We start from the raw sequence: 7,850 nt of genomic DNA, 5'->3' as shown, positions 1-7,850 counted from the left end.
TGGTTTATTGGTATTTCTTTAAACCAATCACAATCATCATGGGCGGTGCTAAGCACCAGGAAAAGCCATGTTGCCGCTGCAAAATAGCCTCGGGAAGGAACTTGTTTTTTTCAAAAGTTGTTTTAGTCGTGCAACAGAAAACTCAGATTGGACAGATAGTCTAGTTAGCTGTCTGGATTTAACCTGCAGAGATCTGAGGAGCAGTTAACCATAATCCACCGGAGTTTAAAAGTCCAACACAAACATAACGTAAGGTAATGGACATCCAGCTGAAAATAGTGAAATCCGACAGCAACGGAGCAATCCCGGAAGTGGAACGTCGTGGATATACAAACCCAATTCCAATGAAGTTGGGACGTTGTGTAAATCGTAAATAAAAACAGAATACAATGATTTGCAAATCCTTTCCAACCTATATTCAATCGAATACACTACAAAGACAAGATATTTAATGTTCAAACTGATAAACTTTGTTTTTTTGCAAATATTCACTCATTTTGAATATGATGCCTGCAACATGTTCCAAAAAAGCTGGGACAGGGACATGTTTACCACTGTGTTCATCACCTTCCCTTTTAACAACACTCAATAAGCATTTCGGAACTGAGGACACTTATTGTTGAAGCTTTGTAGGTGGAATTCTTTCCCATTCTTTCTTGATGACTTCAGTTGCTCAGTCAACAGTCCGGGGTCTGCGTTGTCCTATTTCGTGCATCATAATGTGCCACCAGGGGCAGATCTACAGGGGGGCAAGGGGGGGCAGCTGACTCCCCACTGTAGGGCCTTGCCCACCCCCCTGCCCTCTTTTACTATGAAGCCACGCTGTTGTAACACGTGCAGAATGTGGTTTGGCATTGTCTTGCTGAAATTAGCAGGGACGTCCCTGCTTGGATGGCAGCATATGTTGCTCCAAAACCTGTAATCACTTTTCAGCATTATTGGTGCCTTTACAGATGTGCAAGTTACCCATGCCATGTGCACTAACACACCCCCATACCATCACAGATGCTGACTTTTGAACTGTGCGCTGATAACAATCTGGATGGTCCTTTTCCTCTTTGGTCCGGTGGACATGACGTCCATAATTTCCAAAAACAATTTGAAATGTGGACCACAGCACACTTTTCCACTTTGCGTCAGTCCATCTCAGATGAGCTCGGGCCCAGAGAAGCCAGCGGCGTTTCTAGGTGTTGTTGATATATGGCTTTCACTTTGCATGGTAGAGTTTTAACTTGCACTTGTAGACGTAGCGACAAACTGTGTTAACTGACAATGGTTTTCTGAAGTGTTCCTGAGCCCATGTGGTAATATCCTTTACATAATGATGTCGGTTTTTAATGTAGTGCCTGAGGGATCAAGGTCACGGGCATTCAATGTTGGTTTTCGGCCTTGCCACTTACGTGCAGAGATTTCTTCAGATTCTCTGGATCTTTTGATGATATTATGGACTGTAGATGATGAAATCCCTAAATTCCTAGCAATTGTACTCGGTCCATCATTGCTTACGAACGACTGAGCCTTTTGGGGATGCTCCTTTTATACCCAATCATGACCCATTAACCTGTTGACCTGTGGAACGTTCCAAACAGGTGTTTTTTTGAGCATTCCTCAACTTTCCCAGTCTTTTGTTGCCCCTGTTTTGCTTTTTTGGAACGTGTTGCACGCATAAAATTCAAAATGAGTAAATATTTGCAAAAAACTAAGTTTATCAGTTTGAACAATACGTATATTGTCTTTGTAGTGTATTCAATTGAATACAGGTTGGAAAGAATTTGTAAATCATTGTATTCTGTTTTTATTTACGTTTTACACAACATCCCAACTTCATTGGAATTGTGGTTTGTAGATTAAAGTAAATCTTTACTTGGAAGTACCACATACTGGTACCATGCCACAAGATTTGTAACAAGGAAACATTCGTCCATCTGAGATGCTACTAAGAGATGAGAAGCACGCACATTCCCTGTGCTTTGTATTTGTAAATTGGCTCACTGCTAAGATTTCAATTTTACTGATTAATTCTTAAAGATTGACCAAGTTTTCTTTCAGACCTTTTAATTCCTGAAATCAGGCTACCTGAAATATTTTCTATCCTATAGTCAGGGTGACTCAATCAGAGTCATTTTTTAAAAACACCTATTTAAATATAGTATTTTAACTAATAATAATAAAAGTGCTTAGACAATTCTTTTAGGAATGCCTTTCAGGGCACATTGTTCCACTGATGTCAGAGTATGTTGTCAGAGTATGTGATAGAACGATGCAGTTTTGCATTCTGCATTCTTTTTTAAATGTTGGAAAATGTTTGACATGCTGAGTGTCAGTTATTGAGATGAAGCATGTAATTGTACTTCAAAGGAAATGGATCTGAGTCTGGAAAAACAGCACACTTGACTATGTGACAGCACACACTGTCATGTGTGACAACATGCCCTGACACAGAGTACTTTGTCACAAAAATGTGAAGCTTTCATCTGTTGTAACTTCAACTTATAGTAAATTATTAAGACTTTAAAAAAGCAAGTTTTAGAGAAACCCTAATCTCTTTAGAAGAAAAAAAATGTATGTCAGTATTAAGGTACTGTCTAAGAAATACATCAAGTGGAAAGTGCCAATTAGTTTCAGCCTCCCCTGTGTTTCCATGTATTCTTGTAGAAAACTGCTAACGTTGGCTGCTGACAAATTAAGACAGCAAATGGCTTAGCATGCATGACATTAAGACAAACCGGGACCTGCTGTTCGTTCAAACAAATGGTGCACATGTGCTCTTACACACATACACTGATCAAAGACCACTTTATGTCCATTTCCCTCTCTCCAAACAGCTCCTCTCCTCCCCAGTCTATTTTATTTTATTTATTTATTTTATATATTTTTATGGTGGTGCAACAACATTGGTACAAGTTTAAAGTCTGTACAAATCACAGTTTTTCAAAAAACAATTCCTCCCCATTTTCCCATTGATCCACCCACCCTCCCCAGTCTATTTGAAAATCCCATTAGGGATCCATTACAGAGACTTTATAAAAAGCAGCTATATTATTTTTCTCCCAGCACTGAATGCAGGAGATGTGTGTATCTAAGTGCACATTTACCTTCCACTCCAAGCACTCATTGCCTTCTCTTTTCTGCCGTTGTCCTTATAAAAAAGATCTGTTATGTCTTATTATGTTTTTCCACCTCCAAGATGAATCTCTCGTCGTCCTTGGTGTTGTCGTTTATGGGTGTTGTAGAGGAGTAGGGCTGGAGCGGTATGTATTTTTTTCTACCGCGGTGGAAAAGCAAGAAATTCCTGCAGTAGTAGTAGTGCACTATACCGCAACACCCTTACGAGAGTAGCGTAAGTTAGAGCGAGAATGGCAGGGTGCCTTAAGTGAGTGACGTCAGTGACGGTGTGGTTGCGCAAGGAGAGCGAGCGGTAACAGAGAGTAGAGTGCCGCTGTGAGGAAAAAAAGAGAGGAAAAAGAGATAGCAAAGATGATTTAAAGTGAGTTAAAAGTGAACAAGAAAACAACAAGCTAGAGTTTCTCAAGACACGGTGGCTTTATCTATGGTCAATACTGCCGGTAAAGTGAATGGAGTTACCCCCGAAAAACATTGGCTTAGCTTAAACCTTACAACATGTTGCAGCCCGTCTTGCAGCTGAGCAGACAGAGAGCCGAGAGGGTGACTCGGTCACTCGGCAGTTTGCTAACTTGTTGCTCTTTCTACCGATATAAGCCGCTCTGTTTTAGGCTACAAAACGTGCATGAAGGCTGAAATTCAACGTGCCGTTTTATCGGGATAAAGCTATACACAGAAGGAAACTCTGCTAGCTGCTAGGCTAATGTGCAATGGTAAACACTGCAGCTGTAACGTTAATGTGTCTACTTCAGCTGAGAACGGAGAAATGTTTTTGCCTTTCCTACCGTAATACACGGTATGGAACATTGTGCTCCCAAACTCGCAATAGGTCGGATTTGCGCCATCTTTTGATGATAAGTTTTGTTTAGAAAACCTTGAATCCATGTAAGACACAATGTCATCAGACACAATCCGTGTCGTTAGAAACAATAAATCCATGTCATTAGACACAACGTGCAGGCCAATGTTTTTTTTGCGGTGATGGCGGTGACGAGCTCAGACCCGCGGTAGGCGTCACGTGACCGCGGTATTGCAGTAATGCGGTAACCGTCCCAGCCCTCTAGAGGAGACATATACGATATTGGGGGGTGTGTTGTGGTAAATTGACTGGATGCTCTCGCTGTTTCACTTCCTGCCCGGCTGTCCAAACACCCCGTGGCTCACGTGAAAATAGACCTGGCACGTATCTTTAGCGGAGCGGAGAGCTGCTTCATGGGACGCGCCGTGGTGCGGCTGGTGGATTATCAAGCCTTAACTTGGATGGCCGTGATTGTTTGCGGGGGTTGCGACGCGCCCAGAACACAGCGCAGTGGAAAATAGGGGTTATTGTGGTCGTTGCTGTGACCTTAATGCTTCGTGGCAACTTGCCTTACCTTGATAGCCGCAGTGCTGCTCAATGCTGTACAGATCCATAACCCACAACAGGGGTGTCTGAGTATGGCCAAGGGTAGCGCACGGCTAATTCACCAGTATTAGCTTCTTTTTGCCAACTCTTGTAAAGATAAAGCTACAGTAACAAGTAAATGGTTAAAATTATATTCCGTTAGAAAGGTAAGAAGTTACAGTTTTACACCCTTAAATGAACTGAAATCATTACAACATATTCTTTATTTGTATTAAAACAGATATTGTGATAGAACGTAAGTGAAAAAGTGTCCCAGCATGGATATAAATAATTCAAGGGAGACTGGGCTGAAAGGAACTTGATTGGCTTATGGGAAGGAGGGCAAGACTAATCTCCAGGAAAAGACAAAAACATTTAGCGTACCTTTTAAAAGGAATTAAAATAAACTACAAAACGATTTGAAATCCTTGATATCAATTGCCAAAAAAATTTAATGTATGAACTGGTTAAGTCACTGTACAGTACATATTTGAATATCTCAAAGAGAACTAGAGCTTTCTTGTAAAACTAGGCGTTCATTGAGTGGCTTCACCATCAACTGCAAGGTGTTTGTTAAAATGAATGGCACACCAGAGCAGGCTAAAGTTATGTGTATCAGAAGCAATGAGCAGCTCGAAAAGTTTGAAAGTACCTAGATCAAATTCCTAGGAGTTGGATCAAGTAGCTTTCATATTATTGTACTCTTCCATTGTTGAAGCATTAGTTTTCATTATACTACATGTTCTGATGCTAAGTATGCCTGACTTTGAACAGAATATTGATCCTGAAAATAACTTTTACGATAACATAAATAACAACTGTGGCTATTACACAAGGCAACAGTTCAACAATAATATTAAACATGAGTACGGAATATCTATCATTCATTTTAACAGCAGAAGTCTGTATTCTAATTTCCAGAGTATAAAGGAATATTTAGGACAGTTCAAGAAACACTTTAATATTATAGCCGTGTCAGAAACGTGGCTTAATGCCAACAGGAGCATGGATTTTGAGTTACAGGGATATGAACTTATGAACCCAACATTAAAATATTTACAGAAAAAATGGAAAAAAAAATGTTTAATAAAGTAAATCATAAAGTCAACTATATCTGTGGGGATTTCAACATTGACTTATTAAATCCACACAAACACAAATTGACAGAAGAGTTTATTGAAACATTGTATAGTTTGTGTCTTTTTCCAACAATCACAACCAACCAGAATGACATGTAATGGTGCCACTCTGATAGATGATATTTTTACAAACAATATGGAAAGCAACTCTTTAAGTGGAATATTAATTAATGATATAAGTGACCACCTGGCAATCGTTGTGACTCATGATTGTAATTATAGTAGGAAAAGGGATGAGATTAAATACAGGAGAATAAGAACCAATGAAACTATATCTGCATTTAGAAATGAGTTAATAAAGTATAACTGGAAGGAAGTAAGCAAGGAAGCTGACCTTAATAATGCATATGAACTATTTTTAGATATATTTACAACTCTATATAATAAAAACGGTCCGATAAAACAATATTGCAATAAAAGGAAATATTCAGAAAAACCCTGGATGTCCAAAGCAATTCAAAATGCCTGTAAAAAAAGAAAAATAGAACAAAAGAATCTGAATTAAAATATAAGAAATATATAAACAAATTTAAGCTGCAAGCAGCGTTGGACGGGCCCTTGCGCCTCTGCGTCAGAGTGACTAGCGGACGCCACTCCTTGCGACCGTGCATTTGCGCGGCACTCAGACACTGCAAATTGTCACTAATGAAACAGGAACTCTGCTGAGTTCAATGAAACGGGGCAAAAGTCTCTGCTGAGTTCATTGATACTTCACATAAGACTCTACCTTAAACGGGTCACCAGTTATGAAAGGGGGCGTGGCTTAATAAGCATACAGGGGCGGGCCAAACCATCACCAATGAATAAGGAACTCTGCTGAATTCAATGATACCTCACACAAGGGTCTACCTTAACCGTTGGACAAAAAGTTTTTCTTTTAATAAATTTTCATCGTTAAGGTCTTAAGATGACACACATCAAATTTGAAGTCGATCTGATGAAATCTCTACGAGGAGTTTGTTAAAGTATAGCATCTTGACTTTTAGGCCTACTTCCTGTTGCCACTAGGTGGCGTTATGACTTTGAGTAAATGTCGGCCTTTTTATGTCCTCAGGGTTGGACTCTTATGAATCCTCAAAAAGTTTCGAGCCAATTGGACAATGTACACTGAAGTTACACCCACTTCCTGTTTCGATGGCGGAACGCACAAAATGGCCGCCCCGCCACGGCTATGCCCTAAGACGAGTTTTTTCTTTTAAGAACTTTTCATCTTTAATGTCTTAAGATGGCACAGACCAAACAAAAAAAAAGTACGACGTGGAAATGGCCAAAATCGCACTAATTTCAAACTTTCAATTCGAAATGACGGACTTCCTGTTGGGTGTAGGGTATGGCTCCAATGAGCGTTTTAGTACGTCTTGACATGCTACATATGTGAACCAAGTTTCGTTAGTCTACGTTAAACGTACTGCAGGGGCTCAATTCTTTTAACTTTGTAGGGGGCGCTAGCGAGCCATTTTTGTGCAACTATTCACGAAACCCTTGAAATACGTAAATCCTCACCAGAATTGATGCGACCGCCAATTTTGGTGAATTTTTGAGTATGTTAAGCCCCTCAAAAAGGCGATTCATTTGCTGGAAGAATAATAATTCCTTCAGTTTCAATAGGGCCTTCGCCGCTGTCGGCGCTTGGGCCCTAATTATCTAACATAATGAGGATATATAAGAAGGATTATTATAATAAATTACTAGAGAATAACAAATATAATGTAAAAGGAATATGGAATACAATAAACACCATTATTACAAAAGGACTTAATAAATTGAATTATCCCGAAAACGTCAAGGATAATGACATGACATTGACAAAAATGACTGAGGTGGTTGACAGATTCAACAATGTCTTTGTTAAAGCAACACTAGAGAACTTTTCCCGCTTCGGTCCCCCTACAGGTTGGAAGCAGAATTGTCCCATTATGTCTCATTCGAACTACAGATCCACTACCCGATCTGGCAAACTTGCATAGTGCGGTTATAGCCGGTAGAGAGCCGCAAAGATGAGTTGATGAACCACTGAAACGATTTTGGAAAAAAGTTCTCTAGTGTTGCTTTAATGTGGGCCCTAAACTGGCCAACGATATAAAGTACACAGGGATGAAATGCTCTGTGATGGACCATGTGGAAAAAAAACAATACTAATTTTTTTTGGGAACTGTAGAAAACAAAGAAATTATAGAGATTTTAAGTAAAAGTATGAATAAAAC

The 7,850-nt window shown here is 39.6% G+C and overlaps 1 long non-coding RNA gene across 1 annotated transcript; it reads left to right on the top strand.

Moving 5' to 3' along the window:
* Positions 1 to 3,116: 3,116 nt before the first annotated feature.
* On the top strand, positions 3,117 to 4,395 carry LOC116058738. Its single transcript, XR_004107102.2, has 3 exons — positions 3,117 to 3,213; positions 3,493 to 3,498; positions 4,190 to 4,395. It is a non-coding gene; the product is annotated as an uncharacterized LOC116058738 (long non-coding RNA).
* The last annotated feature ends 3,455 nt before the right edge of the window (positions 4,396 to 7,850 follow it).

The sequence above is a fragment of the Sander lucioperca genome, chromosome 11, assembly GCF_008315115.2.
Source record: "Sander lucioperca isolate FBNREF2018 chromosome 11, SLUC_FBN_1.2, whole genome shotgun sequence".
NCBI classification, from domain to species: domain Eukaryota; kingdom Metazoa; phylum Chordata; class Actinopteri; order Perciformes; family Percidae; genus Sander; species Sander lucioperca.
Note: the sequence above shows the minus strand (reverse complement) of the source record. Positions and strands in the feature narration are given on the sequence as shown.